The sequence below is a fragment of the Solanum lycopersicum genome, chromosome 12 (assembly GCF_036512215.1).
Source record: "Solanum lycopersicum chromosome 12, SLM_r2.1".
Lineage (NCBI taxonomy): Eukaryota > Viridiplantae > Streptophyta > Magnoliopsida > Solanales > Solanaceae > Solanum > Solanum lycopersicum.
The window spans coordinates 33,214,219-33,242,075 of NC_090811.1; the positions used below are offsets into that span (position 1 = coordinate 33,214,219).

At 37.7% G+C, this 27,857-nt stretch overlaps 1 long non-coding RNA gene across 1 annotated transcript; it reads left to right on the top strand.

The window, feature by feature from the left end:
* Positions 1 to 137: 137 nt before the first annotated feature.
* Positions 138 to 27,857, top strand: LOC112940473 (uncharacterized). Its single transcript, XR_003244695.2, has 4 exons — positions 138 to 627; positions 1,677 to 1,753; positions 19,102 to 19,170; positions 27,584 to 27,857. It is a non-coding gene; the product is annotated as an uncharacterized lncRNA (long non-coding RNA).

Consider the following 27,857-nt stretch of genomic DNA (forward strand, 5'->3'; position numbering starts at 1 on the left):
GCGCCAATTATCCTGATTTGAGCCTTGGGCGCTTGGTCGGAAACCCGCCATTTGTTCATTGACTGCATAGGAATCCTCCTCATAGTAACATTCACCGTTAGGGGGTGGTGGTTTATCCAAGTAGTTGACTGCATTAAGCTCATGTGGTTTTATTATCGGTTATTAGTAGCTTCCACAGTTAAGTCAGACTCTATTGCATTGACCATTTGTCAGTATATTCACTATTTAGTTTCAACATGTTATGAATTGGTCATGGAATTCAGTTATCTCCTCATTCAGTATATCATGTTTAGAAAAATTTTACTTGCTTTTTTTCTTGTTCTGTTATGTCAGACTCTATTGCATTGACCATTTGTTAGTATATTCACTATTTAGTTTCAACATGTTATAAATTGGTCATGGCATTTAATTATCTCCTCATTCAGTATATCATGTTTAGAAAATTTTTACTTGCTTTTGTTCTTGTTCTGTTATGTTTTAGTTCAGCTTTACTCTATAGTTTATGCTCAGTACCTTTCAAGTACTAACACATACGTCTGCTACATCTTCTCGTGATGTCGGTTAAGGTTCACAGCATCCCGATCACGCTTAGATCGACTTCCGATCTCTATTTTAGCAGAAGTAGTGGTGAGTCCTCATTCTGCGATGACAACGGTCATGAGTTTCGTTTTAGTATTTTAGCCTTTAGTTTTACTTTTTCTAAACTTAGCTAGAACTCTCCTAGCATTTCTAGTCAATTTAGAGGTTAGTTTTAGACATAGTTAGTTTCAGCTTAGCATTGAGTTAATATTTTCTTGTATTAAACTCATTTGGTTTCAAATAAATATTTCATCTATATATGAGTATTCCCCATATTTTCATTTTCAGTATGATTTAGCTTCCGCATCAGTTTATATTCATTAGTATTCTCATGATCATACCAGTAGGTTTAGCTTGAGATCACTTGTGGTCTTAGGTCTCGTGTCTGCGTCTCAGGGGTAGCTCGGGGCGTGATAATTTTATTCCATTTCTATACTTAATACCTTTAAATTAACTTATACTACTAATGTACAATGTCATGTAAACTTTAAACTCAAATGCCACCTGATGATCTCAAGTTTTATAAACTTCCATTGGTTTCAATTTAATGAGGTCACATTAAAATATGCATGAAGTTCACTTTAAACCTATTCTATTGTCACTAGTTGCACATGAAACTGAGTCCATAACTATACCACAAGGAAATTTATAAGTGTCATATAAATAGAACTATTACACGCAGAATAAAGGTGTTACACTCAAGACTTTGTGAATATATGTGGTTGTGTTGATATAGTATATCTATGAAAGACTACCTTAGGTGACTTCAAGGTGATACATTGTACTAAATACACTTCATGGTTGCTTATGGAATGATGTTGAGGTAAAAAGAAGAAGTAATATGTCATATGTAATGAATGTGCCTCAAAATGTGATAAGTGGTTTTTATGTGTTGTTATAAATCGCATCCATGTCTACATTATGTATGTGAACTATGTTGTGGTTATTATGCCAATGTTCATGAAGTTTACTAAAAAGGCATGATGCATAGTTTCTAACTAAATGTCCTCTTTAAATGCATGTTTTTGCATGGTTGTCATACTTAGTGCATGCTTCAACTAATATCATTCTTCTTCATCTTTTTATACAAAGTGTAGATGTTGATGACTAGAGGATGTCTCCTAAATGAAGGGCTTGGATAGATCTCCCAATTTCAAGAAAAAGGAATCTTATGGTAAGAATTTCCCATGTCAATTTTTTATTCAAATGATGTAATAGTTTAGATATTAGTTTATGTTGTTAAGGGTCGTGTCTCTATTCTATTCTATTGATTTTTGTCTTCAGATGGTGTAACACCTTGAAAATCCAAGACTTATCGTAAAGCGTAATAGGTGTCATAAGGTCTAAGTACTATTTCTAAGTCCATTTTAATGAATATAGGTCATTTAGGAGGTTTAAGAACCAAAACATCCAAGAACATCCATGACTTCCGGGAAGTTGGTTCAAAGGGGTGTTCGTGTATCTTAGCCTATTTTACTAACTTTTAGGAGTCAAAAAAGAACGAAAAATTGGTGGAAAGGTAGCTAATAGGTTTTTGAGTTGTTTCATGGTTGAAACGTCTGGGTATGACCCCCCAAGGACCAACCAGGGGCCCTTGAGGTGGACCCTTGTAGTTTGATGCAACACTGCCTGGTAGTGTGCATCGACGGGACGTAAGAAGGCTCGTGTGAGGATTGACGTGGCGTCGAAGCCACCGTCATCCCAAACTTAGGTTGTTTGAGAAGGTCCATTCACCTGCACCACCTCTGAACTCATCGATTTAGTGCAGAGGTGTAGACCATAGTTCGTGTGTGGATCGACGGGGCGTCGATGCCACCGTCGTCCCACATTTAGCCAATGCATGGAATCCCCTTTCTTGCACAATCTCTGAACTCATTGATGGAGTCTAGGACAAAGGGTGAGGGACCTTCGACTCACAGATGGCTCGTCGATCAGGGTTTCGTCTGTGAGGGTCGAGTTTTTTGCCTAATTTAAGTTGGTCCTCATTTAATTAGTTAGAAGGTTAGGCAGTTTAATTAGGGGTTAAGGGAGTCTAATTAAGTGGATTTAAGACCCAATATATATACTCCCAGCTCTCATTAATCTAAAGACAAATCTCAAATAAACTCTCTCTCTCTCTCTCTTTGATCTCTCTACTTGAACTCACCATGTGAAGGCTAGCAAGGATTAGGGTTTGGGGGCTGAAAAGGGACGAATTAACCATCAAATTGTTGTCAAACGTTAAGGTATGGATTCTATTCACCTTTGAGACTCTTTTCTCAAAGGGTTCTTTCAAAATAGATTTCAAAAGTTGAGTTTTTTTATGGGTTTCATTCAATTACGAAATTGAAGTTATGAATTCAGTTGTTAATGATTACTTTAGGTTACATTGAATAGAGAAACATGTAATTTAACTTTTTTATGGTAATTGTTGATGTTTTGGTCTAAATTGAAGAACATGATCCTCAATCCCTAACGCTAGGTAGTGATCTTGACCTATATTGTATTGTGATCATTCAATTGACTTTGTTATTGATTAGATTAATATCCTATGGTGTTATTATGATTAAAATTAAGATGAACTATAGGACTATTATGCTAGTTTTTGAGATGTGATTTAGGTTATGAATTGTAATGTGAAATTAGCCAATGTATCTTGTCTTAAGTTGTGAGCTAGTGTTGAATTATCTTATAGAGATGCAATTGGCCTTATATCACACCCGGATTCTGGAATTCGGATGCGACCGACGTCGTTAACCTCTCAGAGGTCTCAGACTCACAATCATATAGTTAAATTTCCGAAAAATTCAAAACTTTTTAATACTTAATGAAGTGTACATAGACTTCATATAACTACTATATATAGTGATATTCTAATAAGCTCAAACTAAACAACCATCTATCAATAGATTAAACAATTGAAATAAATGATCGTAATAATAATAATAGCTTGCGAATCGACATTATTACAAATGCTTGAACAAATGTTTGAAATAAAACGCTATGGACAACAACCACTAGCTATATCTAATGTATTAAGATAGAATAATAAATGTAGCATCCTCGAACTTAAGAGGACCTACCAAAGTCTAGAGATCGCTAGTCCAAACCGCTTCTTTGAGTCTTCAATCTTCTCTAGAAGCTGCGCCTATAAAAATAGTAATAGTATATGGGGTTAGTACACACATGTATTAAGTATGGGCGTATGAACATAACACATCAAGGAAAGCTTTTCCTAAAGCAACATGCCATTTCTTGAAAGTTAAGTCTCTTTACTTTCTTAAATCATTACTTCTTATTTATTATATGAATATGACATGTTCTCATGCAATCAATCCATACAACTCATTTTCTATATGAACATATGACCTTGGAATCATGATCATAATTTTAGAACAACTTAAACGGAAATTTATATTTTTGCTCCCTCTAAGCCGAGAACTCCTTTCCGTCACTTTAGATTATTTTTCAGTCTTTTCTTCTTTCTGTTGTGTAGTTCGATGATCTCCTTTAATCTTATGTCAAACTTAATAGTGCAATGATTCATTATAGTCCCATACCTACAATGAGTCGAGTAAGTAATCCAAAAGACTCAAGAAATGATTTGGCTACCTTACTTACAAGTTATATCTTCTATTCTTGTTAAATTGACATAAGTCTTTATAAGCCAATCTTTATTACCTATGCCCATTATGTGGTTGTTTGCATAGTATAAGGATATTGGAGCATTGATTAGCCATTAATTTTTGCTCCCTTTTATTGGTATAATAGAAGAAGTCATTATAAGTCAATCTTTATTGGCTATACCCATAACTTGTTGAAACATCATTCTTATCGAAATTGGTAATTGATAGTCTTGAGCTCATACTTCTTAGTTCACTTTGAACTTACGTTTCTACTTCTTTGATTTGTTGTTCACTGTGAACATGCTATTTTCATTCTTTATTAGTTTCATTAAAGAATTCTTTAGCATTAATGGAAGTAGATCATGCGAGCTAACATTTAATCTAGTGTCTCCCTCACACCTAAATGAGGTGATTCACCGGTTAAGGTGAACCAAATTCTTTGTCTACCCCACACTGAGAAAAGGGGGGTTCACTAGCTAAAGTGCAACCAAGTTAGTGTCTTCCCCACACCGAAAAGAGGGGTTCAGCTAAAGTGAATTAGATACTTTCCTAAGCTATAACCGACATTGATCATGTGAGATAGACATGAAATCCAGTGTCTCCCCCACGCCGAAAAGAGGTGGAATCACCGGCCAAAGTGAAACCTACTGCTAGCCTTCTTAGGCTAGTACCCCTATGCTGGGAAACATAGTTCGAAGACTAGGAGACATACAGAGACTTACATGTTCTAGCACAAGCTCATTGATAGTCTATCTGTGCTAAACTCAGATTTACATTACTTTCTTATCTCTTAGAGTATGACTAAACATTAAGGAAGCTTGCTTCTAGTTATGAGATTTACTTAACTCTATGGATGACTGGTCATCCCTTTCTTTGCTTGATGAACATTAACTTAGGTCTTACATTATCATCATGGTGCAAGTGAGACTTGTCTCATGGACTCTGGCACACTTTTATGTTAGTATTTTTGACGTAATATATTGACTGTAATTGCCACTTGTCTCACTTCTTTTAACACTCTATATTAGGTCAATTTCATTACTTAAGATTTTAGTTACTTCATTACTCACCTTAACTTGTTCAACATTCATTGGTAGTTTTGTACAATTCTCTATGGAAGTTATAATAACTACTTATACAATGCTATTGCGTTCACAAGTTCGTGTGGATAGGGTATGTTGGGACTTGTCCCATAGATTGGCATACCCTATATTATGAGTTCATTAATGTAGTGATTGGTATGCCTTTACACGTTTTGGAAATAATAGGTTGGACATAGTTTTGCTAGCCAATTTGTTGACATAAATTACAATTTCATAGATACTTGTAATAACAATGTCTCTATCCATGCCAATCACTTCATAAATACATTATAATAAACTTTCATGATAAACAAGCCAACTTTTTTTAAACTTATATTATCATATGATAAAATTCAATGAACACTTATAACAATTTCACCTTCTCGAACACAAGTAGACATTACAACACTTCAACGTTCATGTAGATAAAACTCTAAGTATGCTGATATAAATTGTAGGTTTTGTTTGACAATAAAATCATGGAAACATACACATAATAATCAGTTAACACCATATACCAACAACATGCTCGAAATTCACATCATACAACTTCCAAGAATCGGAAATCGGGAGAACTAGGGAGATGAACATGCAATTCATTGGGAACAACGCTAGTTTTGATATTCTTGATTGCAAAAACGTTTGGAAGTACTCTTGGAGAAAGAATTCCAGGAGATAAAACAAATACCTTATGTAGAATTGAATCTACAAAGATCACCTTGCATGAAAACCTTGAAGAATACCTTGAAATCGCCTATGAGAATCGAGATATATTTTCTGTTTTCATCAAATTTGTTTAGTGTTTTGCAGTCGAGAGTTTTCTAGTGTTTGAACATGAGTCTAGGTTTTAGAAACTGAATATTTAGTAATTTAACTTAGACTAATTAACTTAATTAATAAATCAATTAGCTAATTTACTAAAGAAACCCTCCTAAATTGACTAGAATTAGAAGAACACTTGACTTAACCAAATCTAGACATTGCTTAGTGGTTTCGGTTTTGACTAATTAAATTAATTAATTAAGTTTCTAATTTAAATAAATAGGTACCTATGGTAATTACTAAAGTACCCCTAAGTTGTTAGGGCCATAAGCAACCCTTTGGAACATCCTAGGTTATGTAATAGGATGTTTCTTATTTAGTTACTTGTCTAGTGTAAGGGTTTCGATTTGACCATTTGAATTAATTAATTAAGTTGTTATTTTAATTTATTAAGTGACCTAGGGTAACTACTAAAGAACCCCTAATTTTTTAGTACCATAACCAACCCTATGGACCATCCTAGATTAGGTACTAGGATGTTTCTTAGTTAGTTACTTGTCTAGTGTAAGGATTTCGGTTCGCCCATTTAAATTAATTAATTAAGTTTTTAATTTAATTAATTAAGTGAGCTAGGATAATTACTAAAGTACCCCTAAGTCATTAGGGCCATAACTAAACCTTTTGGACAAACCTAAGTTAGGTACTAGGATGTTTCTTGAGTTAGTTACTAGGTTAGTGTCACCCGGTTAGGTCTTAGGTTGTCGGGTGCACTAGTTAGTTTATTTCGGTTAGTCCTTGGTTATTTAGATAGTTAGGTAAGTTAGTTCGAGCCTAGAGTTTGTTAGGAATCTCAGCCCCACATTTCTTGACCCCCACATGTGCGCCTAACCCTAATTGCCCTAACCACCCTAATCGAATTCTTGCACAAGTGCTTGCACATGGATTGCACATCGATTGATGCTCATTTCTTGTTGTCCCAAGGAATCTCACTATATCATTGGGGACAACTTACTCTACATAATCATTTTAAATAATAATGTTCTATGGTACCTAGGCTTGACACTTGGATGCCTCGTACCTAATATGTGTAATATATAGTCAAAAAATTTAGCTTAGGGTCTTCATTGTAGGTACAATTCCCGAATAAGCTTGGATTGGAGCAGTTTAACATCAAAGTATATCTTAATATATAGAAATTGACTAACTCCATAAAGCCAATATTTTATATTATGTCCAATATTACTCAATATTGGGCATTGGGATTCCTATGTACCCACAATACCTATTCTTAAAACATAATAGGCTCTTCACTAGACAAGTACATTTTCTGGAATGTTACATTATCCCCCCCTTAGGAACATTCATCCTCGAATGACACTACCATTATTTTTAAACAAGTAGGGTATTTTTGAAAAACACATCGCATACTTGAAACTTTACTCTTTGTGAATATCTGATCAACAACTTACTTTGGATGATGTACATCATGCAAAGCTTATCTAAAGCTTTATATATGAGATTGAGAAATTTCCTTCTCAATCGTACTTAAACTCAACGCACATCACAACTCATGCAACACAAAAAACATGTCAACGCTATACAAAAACAACAACATGAATGCAAGCATGAACTCATATTAACTCATATAGTGCAAATATAAAACACATAGTTATGGACTTAAAACACTAAAACCGACTAATGCACTAAAATTTAAAGTTTCATAAACAAAACAAGACTTGAGAAGAGTATATCTAACGTCAAGAACTGAATAAGTGAGGGTAATGGGATCTCAATCGATCGACTGGGTAAGACCTCCAAGCTTAAGATGTTCGGCCTTAAACTGTTTGGCAATTTGGGCACTCCTCCACAACATAGAAACATATCGCTTCATACCTTGCCACCAATAAATCTCCTTGAGACCATGATACATCTTGAAACTTATTCAATATGGACACAGAGTCTATGGAAGGAACTTCATGTTCTAAGTTATTGACTCTAACTAAGTGGTATAAATACCCTTAGATCTTATTGCCTTTAAGATCGGAAACTATTTGTCCTGTTGGATTTGAACTACGCCCTTCTCATTCAAGCTCTAACTCATTAGAAACTGAAATCTTACTACCTTTTTTCGACAATCTATAGTAGCATAACACCTATGGAGCCAATCCATACACAAAATTATACTAAAGTCAAGCATGGTTTCCCCAGCAACTGCTTCTCCAACACTCCTGCCTGCTTTCTTCTTGTGTTCATTCTCTACACGCACACACAAGAAGGGAGTTCTATGCTAGAATGACAAGATGTCAAAGATTTACATGGAACGATAAAGAGTAAAAGAAGGGAAGATTCCAAACATCACTTAGTCTCTAAGTCATGGTTGTGGTGCACTTCACAACCAAAAGTTAGAAACTACGCAACGTGGTTGTTTTGAGGCTTAGTTCCTAGGTAATTTAACATCATGATCTGATACCAAGTTTGTCACACCTGGATTCTGGAATTCGGATGCGACCAGCGTCGTTAACCTCTTAGAGGTCGCAGACAAGCCTCTTCTTAGCTTGTATCACAATCAAAAAGTTAAATTTGCAGAAAAGTTAAAACTTTTCAATACTTAATTAAGTGTACATAGACTTCATGTATTACATAGCTTAAACTAAAAATCCATCTATCTATAGCTTAAACAATTGAAATAAATGATCGTAATAATAATAATAGCTTTCCAATCAGCCTTATTACAAACGCTTGAACAAATGTTTGAAATGAAACGCTAGGGACGACATCCACTAGCTATATCTAATGTAATAAGCTAGAATAATAAATTTAGCATCCTCGAACTGAAGAGGACCTAAGAAAGTCTGGAGATCGCTAATCCAAACTGCTTCATCGAGTCTTCTATCTTCTCTAGTTGCCGCGCCTATAAAAATAGTAATAATATATGGGGTTAGTACACACTTGTACTAAGTATGGGTGTATGCATATAACACATAAGGACTATCCATGATCATAGAAAACTCTTCCTAAAGTGACATGCCATTTCTGGAAAGTTAAGTCGCTTTAGTTTGTTAAGTCATTACTTCTGATTTATGCTATGAATATGACACGTTCTCATGCAATTAAGTCATACAACTCATATTCTATATGAACATAAGACCTTGGAATCATGATCATAAATTTAGAACAACTTAAATGGAAATTTATATTTTTGCTCCCTCTAAGCCGAGAGCTCCTTTTTCACACTTAGATTATTTTCAGTCTTTTCTTCTTTCTGTTGTGTAGTTCAATGATCTCCTTTCTTATGTCTTACTTACAAGTGCAATGATTCATTATTGTCTCATACCTACAATGAGTCGAGTTAGTAATCCAAAAGACTCAAAAAATGATTTGGCTACCTTACTTACAAGTTATATCTTCTATTCTTGTTAAATTGGCATAAGTCTTTATAAGCCAATCTTTATTAGCTATGCCCATTATGTTGTTGTTTGCATAGTAGTATAAGGATATTGGGGCATTGATTAGCCATTACGTTTTGCTCCTCTTTATTGGCATAATATAAGAAGTCATTATAAGCCAATCTATATTGGCTATACCCATAACTTGTTAACACTTCATTCTTATCAAAACTGGTGATTGATATTCTTGAGCTCTTACTTTGTTAATTCACTTTGAACTTTCATTTCTACTTCTTTGATTTGTTGTTCACTGTGAACATGCTACTTTCATTCTTTCTTAGTTTCTTTTTAGCATTATTGGAAGTAGATCATGCGAGCTAACATGAAATCTAATGTCTCTCCCACACCAAAAATAGGTGATTCACCATTAAGGTGAACCAAGTTTTGTGACTACCCCACACCGAAAGGGGGGTTCACCATCTAAAGTGTAACCAAGTCGGTGTCTTCCCCCACCCGTAAAAAGAGGTTCACGCTGAAGTGAACCCAGATACTTCCCTGAACTATAACCGACATAGATCATTTGAGCTAAACATGAAATCCGTTGTCTCCCCCGCATTGAAAAAAAAGGTAGAATCACCGGCCAAAGTGAAACCTACAGCTAGCCTTCTTAGGCTAGAACACCTATGCTGGCAAACATAGTTCGAAGACTAGGAGACGTACGGTGACTACTTCTCCACCTTGGTGGTAGCCTCGTCTCATGAGACTTACATGTTCTAGCACAAGCTCATTGCTAGTCTTTTGGTGCAAAGCTCAGATTTACTTTACTTTCTTATCTCTTGGAGTTTGACTTAAACACTAAGGAAACTTGCTTCTAGTTATGAGATTTACTTAACTGTATGGATTACTGGTCATCCTTTATTTGCTTGATGAACATGAACTTAGGACTTAGATTATAATCATGTTGCGAGTGAGACTTGTCTCACGGACTCTGGCACCATTTTGTAGTATTTTTGACGCAATAGATTAAGTTTAAATGAGACTTGTATCACTTCTTCTAACACTCTATATTAGGTCAATTTCTTAACTTTAGCTTCTAGTTACTTCTTTACTCACCTTAACTTGGTAGTTTTGTACAATTCTCTATGAAAGTTATAACTACTTATTCAATGCTACTGCGTTCACAAGTTTGTGTGGATAGAGTATGTTGGGACTTGTCCCATAGATTGGATACCCAATGTTATGAGTTCATTGATGTAGAGATTTGTATGATTTACATGTTTTGGAAATATTATGTTGGACATAGTTTTGCTATTCAATTTTTTAGCATAAATTACAATTTCATAGATACTTGTAATAACGATGTCATTATCCATGCCAATCACTTCATAAATACATTATAATAAACTGTCAGGATAAACAAGCCAACTTTTAACCTTATATGCTAATATGAGACAATTAACGAACACTTATAACAATTTCATCTTCTCGAACACAAGTAGGCATTACAACACTTTAACATTCATGTAGATAACACCCTAAGTATGCGGATATAACATGTAGGTTTCGTTCGACAATAAAATCATGGAAACATACGCATAATAATTAGTCAACACCACATACCAACAACAAGCTTGAAATTCACATCATAAAAATGCAAGAATCGAAAATCGTGAGAACTATGGAGATGAACATGCGATTCATTGGGAACAACCCTAGTTTCGATATTCTTGATTGCAAAAATGTTTGAATTGCCTCAAGAATAAATAATTACAGGAGATAAAACCAATATCTTATGTAAAATTGAATCTACAAAGATCACTTTGCATGAAAACCTTTAATAATACATTGAAATCGCCTAAGAGAATTGAGAGAAATTTTCTACATTTCTCACGTTTGTTTACTGTTTTGCAATTGAGAGTTTTCTAGTGTTTGTGTCACGACCCAACCCTATGGGCCGTGACTAGTGCCCGTTTTGGACACCCACATACAAACCTGCTAAGTATAACCAACTGAAACTAAGACAATATGGAATTTAATCAAATCAAGCCAACTTCAACGTCATATATATATATATATATATATATATAAAGAGGACCTGTCTCATAAGGATTCATAACCATTCAACCATAACAACATACGCGAGCCGACAAGGCCGCCACTATTCAAAGCATAATAACATACGTAAGCCGACAAGGCTGCCACTACACAATACACAATGATGTACGCAGCCAACAAGGCTGCCCCTGTACAAGCGGTCATCCTAAACAAACCATGTCCAGACCATTACCCAAAACATATATATACAACCCACATAATGTCCACAGACCTCTAAGAGTACATTAGTGAAACTCGCCATACCCATAGACGAGCAAAAGACTACACAAAAGTTATGTACCAAAACGACTGGGCTCCGGAACAGTGGAGCTCTCCCAATCAGCAGAGTAGATATCCTAGGCGGGAGGATCACCGAACTGTGCATCAACACCTGCGGGCATGAAACGCAGCCCCCCGAGGAAAGGGGGGTCAGTACGGACAATGTACTGAGTATGTAAAGCATAAGGTAAAGATGACAGGATACCAATATGGCAAGTCGAAACAAAATATCGCTACACATGTACCCTTTTAAGTGAAAATCATGCATATCTTTAACATATAAGGTGCCCAGCTTCCCTAGTAAGGGGCTCGACAAAATAATCATCACGTCATCTCCGTCATCATCATCATCATAACCATCCTCATCACCAATCATATATATAATATACATACCCGGCCCTCTAGTGAGGAACTCGGTGACATATGCAAGAAACTCCGCACGAACGTTACCAGCCCGGGACTCGGTGAAATGATAAATGACTCTATGCACGAGCAGAATATTATGAGCAACCATATGCAATTAAAATCATTTCTTATAACTGAATAGAACAATCTACGTGAACCAGCAAGGAGTATTACCAAAGATTAATGTTTTATCAAGATTATGAACCTTTAATACGATATGGAAACGTAAAATCTCAATGACTCTAAGAAGCACTACCATAGATATGAGAGATCATCATAGCCTTAGACATAGCCGATATATAGAGGAATAATTGTGGGAGCAAGAACATACGTCACCTAGACGCTCTAGAGGTAAGTATCAAATTTGTCTGTTATTCACTTATTTTTAAAAGTCATGCCAAACAAAGAAAGAAGGGACAGCGTTACATACCATATAATCGAGCCACACGTCCAATATTTACTGCTCAAGCTATTAATCTATAACAAGCAACAATCGTGCCGCAATTAGATAAACATCGCGCTTTATTTTCTTGTAAGCTAGCTAATAATCTAACGAAAATTCGGCAGCACTTCCCCTATTTTCCTTACTTCGTCCCAATCCGACAACAACCCAAATTATCCACAGCAATACCAATAACACATATAACCCAACGAATCATATTAAACAACCCCCTCCCCAAAACAGTTTCGTCGCGGCAACCATAGCAGCGAAGCAACGACACACCGAGCGATAACTCGTTTTATATTCGCAACACATCTACCTTATCGTATTCATCCTTTGGAGTATATACTCATAATCACATTCAACGTATACATAATGCCAAAACAGATTTTTCCCGGCCTTGAGGTATGAAATGAACCTGCCTTTATGTCATGCACCCGAATCAGATGGTAAATATAGCCTTTTCTAACCATCTTGCCGGCCTTGAGGTACAAAATGAACGTACCTTTCGGCGATACTGTACTTCCTTTCCACTCTATAATCGGTTCCCTTGGAAATTGATATCGAACTATCTTTCCTCTGCAATCAACATTAGCATAACGAGCAGCCAACCAATCCATGCCCATGATAATATCAAACTCAATCATATTTAACTCTATTAGATCTGCTACGGTACGACGACTATATATAACTACTGAACAATTCCTATATACTCGCGTAGCTATGACAAAATCTCCTACAGGTGTAGCTACCTCAAATGGTTCTATCAACTCAGACTCTATTCCGATCCTACTAGCAACAAAGGGAGATATATATTATAAGGTGGAACCTGGGTCTATCAATGCATACACACTTCGGGAGAATAGTGATAATATACCTGTGATCACATTAGGTGACGCCTCCTGATCCTTCCTATTAGTAAAAGCATATATACGGTTTGAGGGACCGTTAGAACGAGAAGCTCCACCACGTCCTCTACCACGGCCTGCTGGCGCCTGAATACCCTGCCCCGTAGGGCGCATAGCCACAGAAGAAGATGAACCAGCAACAGACCCTGTAGGTTGTGCCATACCACCTGCACTACCTCTAAGGTGACACTCCCTCAGAGTATGGCCCTGACAGCCACAAGAAAAACACGCACCTGTAGCCCAACGACATTCTTCAGGATGGGACTTACCACAACGAGAACACTAAGGCAAAGGTGGCCTCGACTGGCTCAAACCCCTGCCCATCTGTGACCCTGACGCCCTAGAGCTCTGACCAGCTTCCGAATATCCCATACAATCGAACCCCCTACCCATGAAACGTGGGGGGTGCACTCTGTGCTGGCTGGGAAGAAAGTCTAACAAGCTGCTGAGACTGCCCGCTTTGAAACTCGTCAGGATAACCTGCTGATCTAGCCCTCTTATGCTGACCTCTATTATAATCTCTATCTGGCTGACGTCCCCGGTGCTGATCCTCTACCCCCTGTGCATATGCCTGCACCCGAGCAATGTCCATACCTGGCTGAAGAGTCACTGCCGTACAACCGTCAATCAGATAACGATCCAATCCCATCACATAACGATGTACCCTGTCTGCCATATCAGCCACAATAGTAGGCGCATGCCTAGCCAATGAATCGAACTCGAGGCTATACTCTCGAACGCTCCTGCCATTTTGCTTTAAACGCAAGAATCTATCGACTCTAGCTCGCTTCATCTCTGGAGGCAGGAAGTGGCCATGGAAAGCCTCCACAAATTCATCCCATACCGCTGGAGGAGCACCCTCACCCCTAGATAACTCCCAAGACTCATACCAATTAATAGCTACATCCCGCAAACGATACGTAGCCAACTCAACAGACTCGGTCTCTGAAGCCTTGATTATCCTCAATGTACGCTGCATCTGACGAATAAACTCTTCCGGATCATCCTGGGGCCTTGACCCAAAGAACTCTGGAGGATTACAACTTAAGAAGTCACGAGCCTTTAAGCTATCAGATCTGTCCGCATGATCAACTCCTAGTCCATGACTGCGAGCCTGATCTGCCACTAATCTAGTCAGCAATTGCACCGCATCTCTCATGGCCCTATCCTCCGCCCCTGACTGAGGAGCTGGAGGTTCAGGTGTTGGGGCCTCGGGGGCTGGTGGTGTCCCCCGAACTGGAGCTGCTGCTGCTCTAAGCTCCTCTGGCGGTGGCGGTGTAGCAGAGCTCTCCGACTGGAGCATAATACCAGGCATAGACTGGGCACGGTCCCTAGTAACTCTCCGGGTCTGACTAGTACCTTCTGCTACCGATTTTCCCTCCTGGGAGACTGTCGCTTTCTTTGGAGGCATAGCTGAAAATACACGGATTCGTTAGAGAGAGATTATCCAGTTAATATAGCTCTATCGCACGATCTAGAATAAGAAGAAAGAATGACATCCTAAATGTTCGGTAGCTTCCTATTTATAGATGTGGTGCACAACACACCGATAAACAAGACTCTACTAGACATGGTCTGTAGACACTTCCGAGGAAGAACCGCTCTGATACCACTCTTTGTCACGACCCAACCCGATGGGCCGTGACTAGTGCCCGTTTTGGACACCCACATACAAACCTGCTAAGTATAACCAACTGAAACTAAGACAATATGGAATTTAATCAAATCAAGCCAACCCCAACGTCATATATATATAAAGAGGACCTGTCTCATATGGAGTCATAACCATTCAACCATAACAAAATACGCGAGCCAACAAGGCTGCCACTATTCAAAGCATAATAACATACGTAAGCCGACAAGGCTGCCACTACACAATACACAATGATGTATGCATCCGACAAGGCTGCCCCTGTACAAGCGGTCATCCTAAACAAACCATGTCCAGACCATTACCCAAAACATATATATACAACCCACATAATGTCCACAGACCTCTAAGAGTACATTAGTGAAACTCGACGGGACAGGGCCTCGCCATACCCATAGATGAGCAAAAGACTACACAAAAGTTATGTACCAAAACGACTGGGCTCCGGAACAGTGGAGCTCTCCCAATCAGCAGAGTAGATATCCTAGGCGGGAGGATCACCGAACTGTGCATCAACACCTGCGGGCATGAAACGCAGCCCCCCGAGGAAAGGGGGGTCAGTACGGACAATGTACTGAGTATGTAAAGCATAAGGTAAAGATGACAAGATACCAATATGGCAAGTCGAAACAAAATATCGCTACACATGTACCCTTTTAAGTGAAAATCATGAATATCTTTAACATATAAGGTGCCCAGCTTCCCTAGTAAGGGGCTCGACAAAATAATCATCACGTCATCTCCGTCATCATCATCATCATAACCATCCTCATCACCAATCATATATATAATATACATACCCGGCCCTCTAGTGAGGAAGTCGGTGACATATGCAAGAAACTCCGCACGAACATTACCTGCCCGGGACTCGGTGAAATGATAAATGACTCTATGCACGAGCAGAATATTATGAGCAACCATATGCAATTAAAATCATTTCTTATAACTCAATAGATCAATCAACGTGAACCAGCAAGGAGTATTACCAAAGATTAATGTTTTATCAAGATTATGAACCTTTAATACGATATAGAAACGTAAAATCTCAATGACTCTAAGAAGCACTACCATAGATATGAGAGATCATCATAGCCTTAGACATAGCCGATATATAGAGGATCAATTGTGGGAGCAAGAACATACGTCACCTAGACGCTCTAGAGGTAAGTATCAAATCTGTCTGTTATTCGCTTATTTTTAAAAGTCATGCCAAACAAAGAAAGAAGGGACAATGTTACATACTGTATAATCGAGCCGCACGTCCAATATTTACTGCTCAAGCTATTAATCTATAACAAGCAACAATCGTGCTGAAATTAGATAAACATCGCGCTTTACTTTCTTGTAAGCTAGCTAATAATCTAACGAAAATTCGGCAGCACTTCCCCTATTTTCCTTACTTCGTCCCAATCCGACAACAACCCAAATTATCCACAGCAATACCAATAACACATATAACCCAACGAATCATATTAAACAGCCCCCTCCCCAAAACAGTTCCGTCTCGGCAACCATAGCAGCGAAGCAACGACACACCGAGCGATAACTCGTTTTATAATTCGCATCACATCTACCTTATCGTATTCATCCTTTGGAGTATATACTCATAATCACATTCAACATATACATAATGCCGAAACAGAATTTTCCTGCAGTTTGCTTTAATCAAAATAGCCCAAGCACCAACACGACACCACTAATAATCCGATTATGGTTTCCGTTCATACTTAGCACATTCAATAACTAAAACAAACTTCCTAAGCTGTAGGTCACGCCCCCTTCTTAAAATTAATGGATAATTAACAAAGGTATTCTAAAGGATTAACACACCAAACAAGGACATTTCTAACAAAATTATTTGCAGCTGCTGGCCAAGAGTTGCAGGGTTGGTTTCTCCATTTCCATGGCTGCCTAAGACAAGTGGTGAAGAAGAAGATGATATGCACCAATGCATTTCACCACTTTATTTAGCATGGAGTGGATTTCTCCACCTCATTTAATAGTATGAAGTGGAGGCAGCCCCCTCTACACCTGTCCACTAAGGCCAGCTCACAATCTGATCCCTTTTAAAAATTTTTGCCTTGAGTGGTGGGGTCCACTAGATTAAATTAATCCTAATCAGCCACCAATTATGAGTGGTGGGGTCCATTGGATTAAATTAATCCTAATCAGTCACTAATTAATTCCTCACTTAAAGTTAATTGCACTTACATTAGCCAACTCATACTTAATATCACATTTGGAAATAACATCCTTGCCTAATATTTCTTTAATCACTTGGAACTTAAAATAAAATCTCATTCCCCGGACTTACGTCTACTAGATCATGATGCGCACTACGTATAAAAAAAATACGAGGCATAACAGTTTCAACGTGATTCTAGGTCTTAGAAACTTACTATTTTTAAAACTGAATAGGCTCTTGACTAGGCAAGTACATTTTCTTAGAATCTCTATCTTTATTTTTCAATTGTGATTAATTGTTGTTAAGTAATAATGTTACATTGGAGTATGCCTTATATGCTAATAGGGTGATATGATGTTGAATTGAAATGTCTTGACTATGTTGTGAGATTGATTAAGATGTATGTGATATAAGGATGGTGGAAACCATCAATGTGTCTTAATATGCTATGTATATATATACATATATATATATACATATACATATATATATATATACATATATATATATATATATGTATATATATATATATATATATATGAAATGCTAATATGTTGACATCACTCATATGAATTGTGATGAAAGAACTTATACTCATACAATTCTTATTGAGCTATTGATGATGATGAATATACAAGGGATAGACCCTATGACCTAAACTAAGGTATGATCGATAATTAAAGTCTTCAAGACATTTCAATGAAGGGACTTAGCTTAGCACCGAGTGAACTTGACAATGGAAGGTGATGACTTCAAAGAGGAAGATTTTCCCTATAGTTCAATATGATATGTTGACTTCCCAAAGAGGAATACTAATCTAATGGATTCCCATGTTAGGAGGATTCAACTACCAAGTGGTATCAAGAGGGAATATACTATCTCTTAGTTCTTGAACTATGTTGCCCCCATAGGAAGACTAGCTAATGGATCCACCTAGAAAGTTATGTTTGTGTTTGGTTCTACTTTGGCCGGTACACCACCTTTCATCAGTGTAAGGGTTTACAACACCAGATTCCATACTGAGCTCATGTGGTCTATGTCAGTTAAGGTAAGTGTTCCCTAAAGTAAAATAAAGTAACGAAGTATATACTAACTAAGGTTTCTTGAGAGGATTAACTTAACCCAGGTAGGCGTATGGGACTCTACCTGTGCCTTGCACTAGTTGAGTTTGATGGAAGATTTAGGAAGTCGATATCATGTAAACATATGATAATGATGTATATGATGATAATATATTGATGCTACAATCTAAATTTCTATATATGATGATGATTATCCTCTTGATATATCTAGTTGGACTATATTGTTAAAGTTGGACATTGGTTATGTTCTCTTGTTGAGTATACTTGGTTGGGCAAGGTTATGGGTCTTTGCTTGGTCATTGCACTTGTTGACTTGATAAGTATTTATGAGTAGTTGTCTTGCTTATTATGATATGATTGACTCTTATTCATTCTTGTGAAAATACTCCTTGATCATAGGGTTATAGTAAATCATTGTTTTAACTGTGTTGGGATAAGTATTACTTGTGAGATAGAAAGCATGTTTGGTTGCTTGACATGACTTGCGTGACTTTGCATTAAGTTCCTAAAAGGGTAAAATGGCATGTTTTAACTAAAAGTCCCCTTTTAGCATGTTTTGGTTGTATATGTGCATAAGGTTTCGTAGTTAGTACATGTGGAGTACTAACTCTATTTTCTTCCCTTTTTCCCAAACATTTTAGGTTCCGTCGTTGAAGAATTTGGAAGGCGGCATTGTTGAAGGCTTGAATTCTTCCTTTCATCCAAGTGAGGTAGGTCCTCAACATATGTGGTCAATGCCATCATCTAGCTTACAGACTTTTTATGAGCTTAATGACTCTTTCATATCTTTTCTTTTCAATTGAGTACTACACTTTTTTATGACTTATATGTAGTCTTGTTGGATTGACGTAAGGGCTATTCCCATATTGTAATAATTGTTTAGATGGTATGAGATGAGACAATCGTTGAAACTATTTCTATATTTTATATATTTATATGTTCAATAAAAGTAGAAGACTATGTAACCTTCCTATACGAAGGGTCTATGTATACTCGATATGAATTATGTCTCTCTTTACCACGTCTATGTAGGTTTGTATTCATTATTATGAAATGCGCCACACTTATGAGTAGGAACCTATATGATGCTTAGGAATCACTCTCTTTCTCGGAAATCTTATATCATGCCAATAGAGTATACTTATGTGTGCTTTTACATCTAAACGTATTGTTGTGATTATAGGAATCATGAATTCGAGAAGGAATACGACTTGAAGACTTAAGGAGGAAGTTGCTAATGTGGGAGCTCCTCCCTGTGGTGACCAAGTTCCTCCTCTTAAGGAAAATGCTAACGTTGACCAAGCCCCGGCTAACCCTCTACCAATGACGGAGGCTGAGATGAGAGGTATTGTTGCTCAAATGTCCCAAGCCATTATTACTCAAGCACAAGCTGCGACGGTTCAAGCCCAAGCTATGACGGCCCAAGCCAATCGAGAGATTGTTCCCCGTCCTCATCAACAAGTCACTACTATGGCTTCCTGTCTAAGGGACTTCACTCGAATGAATCCTCCTACATTCTATAGCTCTAAGATTGATGAATACCCCCAAGAATTCATCAATGAGATCTATATGATACTATATGCAATGGGGGTGTCTTAAAGTGAGAAGGCCGAGTTGGCCACATACCAACTCAAAAATGTGGCTCAAACTTGGTATATACAATGGAGGGATAATAGGCCTTTGAGTGGTGGTTCAGTGACTTGGGAGATCTTTAAGGTTGGTTTTCTAGATCGGTTCTTCCCTAGGAATATGAAGGAGGAAAAAGTGGTGGAGTTCATCAATCTTCGCCAAGGAGGACGGAGTGTCCATGAGTACCCTTTGGAATTCATTAAGTTGTCCAAATGTGCTCCTTCTCTGGTCTCCAATCCCAGAGACCAAATGAGTCGTTTTATGCCGAGGGTGTTGAAGGACCTACAAAAGGAGTACCAATCGGCCATGCTACATGACAACATGAACATTTCCCGTCTTATGGTGCATGCAAAAAGGATTGAGGAGGCAAGGACTAAGCGAAAAAGTAGAGATGCTAATAGAACAAGGTCATATGATGGTTGTTCTTCAAAGAATAAGCTTGAATACAAGACAAGCCTAGATTAGAAGCGGATTTCTAATCAAGTCCTTTCTAAATTTCCAAAACCTGTGGGTGATAGGGTGTCTAACCCTAAATTCAAGAGGGGAAAAGGTACTAATTCACCAAATGAGAATCCTACTTGTGCCAAGTGTGGAAAGGGCCATCTTGGTGAGTAATTGGTAGGAACGGGGATTAACTTTAGTGGTGGAAAGAGTGGTCACAAGATGAGAGGTTTTCCTAACTTGAAAAGTCATGACAAGGGTAGTTTTTCAAGTCAAGCAAGTGGTTCTAGTGATGATCCAAAGAAGAACCATTTCTATACTCTCCGCTCTAGTGGTGAGCAGGAGACTTCTCCCGACTTGGTAACCGGTATGTTGAAAGTTTTCTCTCTTGATGTATATTCCTTACTTGATCCTGGTGCTACTTTATCATTTGTTACACCTTTAGTAGCTAAAAAGTTTGATATTTTACCCGATATTTTGCATGAACCATTTATAGTGTCTACTCCGGTGGGTAAGTCGGTTATTGCAAAAAAGGTGTATAGAAATTGTCCAATAATGTTGCCCAATAGAGTTTCTTTTTTTTGATCTAGAAGAACTCGATATGTTTGATTTTGATATTATATTGGGTATGGATTGGTTGCATGCATGTTTCACATGCATTGATTGTAGGACGAGAGTGGTGAGGTTTAACTTCCCAAATGAACCCGTTGTTGAGTGGAAGGCGGTTCTTTCATAGAGGTCGTATTATTTCTTGTATAAAAGCATGCAAAATAATCTCAAAAGGTTGTCTCTATTATATAGTAAGAGTCCAAGATCTAGACTCCGAAGTTCCTCCCATCGAGTCAGTACCCGTAGTGAGTGAGTTTGCGGAGGTCTTCCATAATGACCTTCCCGTTATTCCTCCTGAACGATAAATTGACTTTGGCATGATTTGATGCCTGATACAAATCCCATATCAATTCCTCCTTATCGGATGGCTCCGACTGAGTTGAAGGAGTTGAAGGCTCAACTCAAGGATTTACTAGATAAGGGTTTTATAAGGCCTAGTATTTCTCCGTGGGGTGCTTCGGCTTTGTTTGTGAAGAAGAAAGATGGGTTCTTGAGAATGTGTATTGATTACCGCCAACTCAACAAGGTCAGTATTAAGAATAAGTACCCTCTCCCTCAGATTGATGACTTGTTTGATCAACTCCAAGGGGCGAGTTACTTTTCAAAAATTGACTTGAGATCGGGGTATCACCAACTTAGGGTAAGAGGTGAGGATGTACCAAATACGACCTTTCGAACTAGGTAAGGGAACTATGAGTTCTTGGTCATGTTTGTCGGTCTCACCAATGCTCCAGCGGCGTTTATCGACCTAATGAATAGAGTGTTTCGAAATTACCTAGATTCATTTGTGGTCTTTAGTGACGATATCTTGGTATATTCAAAGAATAAGGGTGATCATATAGGTCATTTGAGAGTGGTATTGCAAACTCTTAGAGAACATCCATTGTATGCCAAATATACTAAGTGGGAGTTTTGGTTGAGGTCGGTGATATTTCTTGGGCACATTATCTCTAGTAAGGGAGATGAGGTATACCCAAGGAAAATCGAAATAGTGAAAAATTGTCCTAGACCATTGACTCCAACAAACATTAGGAGTTTCGTGGGTCTAACGGGTTATTATCAAAGGTCCAAAGATGGTTTTGCGTCTATTGGGTCTCTTTTGACCCAAAATAGTAAAAAGTTTGAGTGGTCGAAGGCGTGTGAGAAAATCTTTCAATTGTTGAAAGATAGGCTTACTTCCGCTCCGGTGTTGATTTTAACGGAGGGTACAAAAGGTTTTGTAGTGTATTATTACGCATCCCGAGTGGGGTTGGGGTGTGTGCTTATGAAACACGACAAGGTTATAGCCTATGCCTCTAGGCAATTTAAGGTACATGAGAGAAACTATCTCACTCATGACCTTGAGTTAGAGGCTGTGTTGTTTGCTTTGAAAATTTGGAGGCATTACTTGTACGGAGTTCATGTTGATGTCTCTACCAATCATAAGAGTCTCCAATACTTGTTTACCTAGAAGGAGTTTAATCTCTAACAAAGAAGGTGGCTAGAGTTGTTGAAAGATTATGATATGAGTGTCTTTTATCACCCTAAGAAGGCTAATGTATTTGTGGATGCCCTAAGTTGTATGACTATGGGTAGTGTATCTCATCTTGATGAAGCCAAGAAGGACCTAGCAAAGAAAGTACATAGTTTGGCTAGGATGGGGGTGAGGTTGAATATTTCTCAAGATGGGGGTTCTATAGTTCATCATAACTCCGATCACATTAGTGGTTGAGGTGAAGTACAAACAACAACACCTTGATCTAGCCTTAATAGAGTTAAAATAATCGGTTATCGACAAGTTGAATGAATCATTCTCCTTAGGGGGATGGTGTGTTAAGGTACTAAGGGAGATTATGTGCTCCCGATGTAGATGGGTTGGGGATCAGATCCTAGAAGAAGCACATGGGTTCCACTACTCAATTTATCCGGGGTCGACAAAAATGTACTATGACCTAAGGGAGATATATTGGTGGGAAGGTCTTAAAAGGGACATAGCGGAGTTTGTCTCTAAGTGTCTAAATCGCCAACAAGTAAAGGCCGAACACCTAAAGCCGGGTGTCTTACTACAAAAGATCCAAATTCCTACTTGGAAGTGGGAAGATATCAATATGGACTTTGTAGTAAGTTTACTTCGGACTCAAAAGTCATATGATTCCATATAAGTGGTTGGGGATTGATTGACTATGTCCGCTCAATCTATATCCGTCAGTCTGTATATTCGGCGGAGGATTATGCAAGAACCTTCCTAGATGAGATTTTGTGCTGCCATGGCATTTCTTTATCCATCATATCGGGTCGGGGCGCAGAATTCACATCTAGATTTTGGAGGTCGTTTCAAAAAGGGTTGGGTACTATGATGAAGTTGAGCACCGCTGTTCATCTCCAAATAGATGGTCAAGCGGAGCGTACGATACAAATCCTTAAAGATATGCTTAGGGCATGCATTATTGATTTTAAAGGGAATTGGTATAAACGTTTACCTTTGGTGGAGTTTGTCTATAATGATAGTTTTCGCTCATCCATTTCCATGGCTCCCTATGAAGCCTTGTATGTAGGAGGTATAGGTTTCCTATTGGATGGTTTGAAGTGGGTGAGCCATCACTTCTTGGTCCCAAGTTGATCTATAAGACTTAGTGAAAGGTTCATATCATAAGAAATCGGTTGCAAACGGCCTATAGTCGGCAAAAGTCTTATGCCGATCATTGGAGAAGGGATTTGGTGTTTCAAGAAGGTGATAAGGTGTATTTGAAAATTTCACCAATTGAAGGGGTAATTAGATTTGGCTAGAAAGGGAAGTTGAATCCTCGTTATGTGGGTCCCTATGAAATCTTGCAGGTTGGTAAGGATGCCTATGAATTGAAACTTCCTAGTGAATTGGCTTTAGTTGATCCGATTTTCCATGTTTCTATGTTGAAAAAGTGTATCGTGGTCCTGAGTCCCTTCTTCCTATTGAGGGTCTTGGTGTCAAGGATAACCTCTCGTATGAGGAAGTTCTGGTTCAAATTCTTGATAGGCAAGTCAAGAAGTTAAGGAATAAAGAGGTGGTTTCCGTAAAGGTGATATGGAAAAATCGTCTAGTTGAGGGTGCAACATGGGAGGCTGAGGCCGACATGAAGTCTCGTTATCCTCATCTTTTTGAGAATTAAGGTTAGTCATTCTCTTAAATAACATAAATATGACTAGAAGTTAAAGTATCTTGATTTTTGGGTGAAGCTTTGCATATTATGCATTTTTGAAAAACTTACAGTGAAGTTACGGTAGTTTTTTTTTAAGAACTTGAAATTTTTGTTTTTGCTAGTTTTGAGTCATGTTGTGCATTTTGATATGGTGAGTCTTCATTAAATGATATGTAGCATGTTGTTAAGTTAAACTTTGTGCTAATTAACTCATGTAATGTATGTTGAGCTCACAAGTGTTGTGAGAAGGAAATGCCTCATGATGAAGGGTTTTGAGCCTTATGTGTGGTAATATGAGTTTTGGTATTTGCCTTGTTGAAATGGTATGATTTATGTTGATTTGATATTGTTGATTTGTTGGGCTACTAGTCTTGAGTCTATTCCTTCCTTCAAAAAGAGTTTTGGTTTCATTTGGGGACGAATGTTCCTAAGGGGGAGGGGATAATGTAACACCTTGAAAATCCAAGACGTGTCGTAAAGCCTTACATAGGTGTCATAAGGTCTAAGTATTGTTTCTAAGTCCATTTTTAATTCATATAGGTCATTTAGGAGGTTTAAGAACCAAAACGTCCACAAACGTCCATGACATTTGGGAAGTTGGTTCAAAGGGGTGTTAGTGTGCTTTAACCTATTTGATTAACTTTTAGGAGTCGGAAAAGTACGAAAAAATTCATGGAAAGGTAGATAATAGGTGTTTGAGTTGTTTCATGGTTGAAATGTCCGGGTATGACTCCCCAAAGACCAACCATGGGCCCTTGAGGAGGACCCTTGTAGTTTGATGTAACACTGCCTGGTAGTATGCATCGACGGGAGAGAAGATGGTTTGTGTGTGGATCGACGGAGCGTTGATGCAACCATCATCCCACACTTAGGCTGGTTGAGAAGGTCCTTTCACCCGCACAGCCTCTAAATTCATCGACGGAGTGCAGAGGTGCAGGCTAAGTCTATGTGTGGATCGATGGGGCGTCGATGCCACCGTCATCCCACACTTAGTCAATGCATCGAAGCCCCTCACCTGCGAATTCTCTGAACTCATCGACGGAGTGCAGGACGGAGGGGTGAGGGATCGTTGACTCACAGATGGCCCGTCAATCGGGGTTTCGTCTATGAGAGTGAGTTTTCTGCCTAATTTAAGTTGGTCTCATTTAATTAGTTAGGGGGTTTAATTGAGGGTTATGGGAGTCTAATTAAGTTGATTTAAGACCCAATATAAATACTCAACCCTCATTAATCTAAAGACAACTCTCAATTAAACTCTTTTCCTTCTCTCTTATTTCTCTCTCTACTTGAACTCACGGTTGAAGGCTAGAAAGGATTAGGTTTTTGGGTCTGGAGAGGGCTGAATTCACCATCAAATTATTGTCAAATGTTAAGGTATGGGTTCTATTCACCTTTGAAACTCTTTCCTCAAAGTGTTCCTTCAAAATAGATTTCAAAAGTTGAGTTTTCTTATGGGTTTCATTCAATTACGAAATTGAAGTTATGAATTGAATTGTTAATGATTTTTTAGGTTACATTGAATAGATAAACATTTAATTTAATATGTTTATGGAAATTGTTGATGGTTTGGTCTAAATTGAAGGGCATGATACTCAATCCGTAACTAGGTAGTGATCTTGACCTATATTGTATTGTGATCATTTAATTGACTTGGTTATTGATTAAATTACTATCCTATGTTGTTATTATGATTAAATTAAGATTAATTATTGGCCTATTATGCTAGTTCTTGAGATGTGATTTCAGTTATGAATTGTAATGTGAAATTAGCCTATTCATCTTGTCTTAAGTTGTGAGCTAGTGTTAAGTTACGTTATAGAGATGCAATTGACCTTATTATCTTATTGGTTATCATTGTGTGATGATGTTACTCCCCAAATTTGTTTGAGTTATGAGTTGATGGTAAGACCTTGATGATAGACTATGAGAACGAATTGGTAAGTCTTAGAATCTCTATCTTTATTTTCAGTTGTGATTAATTGTTGTTAAGTCAGAATGTTACATTTGAGTATGCCTTATACTAGAATTATAGAGTGGTATGATGTTGAATTGAAATATATTGACTATGTTTTGAGGTTGATTAAGGTGTATGTGATATAAGGATGGTGGAAACTATCGTTGTGTCTTGATATGCTATGAAATGCTAATGTGTTAACCTCACTTATATTAATTGTGATGAAAGGACATATACTCATACAATTCTTATTGAGCTATTAATGATGATGATTATACAAGGGGTAGAACCTATGACCTAAACTAAACTATGATTGATAAATAAAGGCTTAAAGACATTTCAATAAAGGGACTTATCTTAGCACCAAGTGAACTTGACAATGGGAGGTGATGACTTCCCAAAGAGCAAGTTTTGCCCTATAGTCCTATATGAGATATTGACTTCCCAAAGAGGAGTACTCATCCAATGGATTCCCATTAGAGGATGCCCCAATGACCAAGTGGTATCAAGAGGGAATATAGTATCTCTTAGTTCTTGAACTATATTGCACCCATTTGAAGACTAGCTAGTGGATCCACCTAGAAAGCTACGTTTGTGTTTGCTTCTACTTTGGCCGGTAGACTACCTTCCTCGCTATAAGGGTTTACAACACCGGATTCCACACTTAGATCATGTGGTCTATGTCGTTTAAGGCACGTGTTCCCTAAAGTAAAATAAAGTAATGAAGTATAAACTAACTAAGGTGAATTGAGAGGTTTAACTTAGCCTAGGTAGGAGTATGAGACTCTACCTTTGCCTTGCACTTGTTGACTTCGATGGAAGATTTAGGAAGTTGATATTATGTGAGCATATGATAATGATGTATATGATGATAATATGTTGATGCTACAATGTAAATGTCTATATATGATTATGATTATCCTTTTGATATATCTAGTTGGACTATATTGTGAAAGTTGGACATTTGTTATGTTATCTTGTTGAGTATACTTGGTTGGGCAAGGTTATGGGTCTTTGCTTGGTCATTACACTTGTTGACTTGATAAGTATTTATGAGTAGTTGTCTTGCTAATTATGATATGATTGACTCTTATTCATTCTTGTGATATTATTCCTTCATGATAGGGTTATAGTAAATCATTGTTTTAACTGTGTTGGGATAAGTATTACTTGTGAGATAGCAAGCATGTTTGGTTGCTTGACATGACTTGCGTGACTTTGCATTAAGTTCCTAAAAGGGTAAAATGGCATGTTTTAACTAAAAGTCCCTTTTTAGCATGTTTTAACACGTGTAGTACTAACCCTATTTTCTTTCCTTTTTCCATAACATTTTAGGTTTCGGTCGTTGAAGAGTTAGGAAGACGACATTGTTGAAGGCTTGGATTCTTCCTTTTATCCAAGTGGGGTAGGTCCTCAACATTCGAAGGCAATGCCATCATCTAGCTTATGGACTTGTTATGAGCTTAATGACTCTTTCATTTCTTTCCTTTTCAATTGAGTAATATACTTTTGTATGACCTATATGTGGTCTTGTTGGATTGATGTAATGGTTATGCCCATATTGTGATAATCGTTTAGATGGTATGAGATGAGAAAATCGTTGAGACTA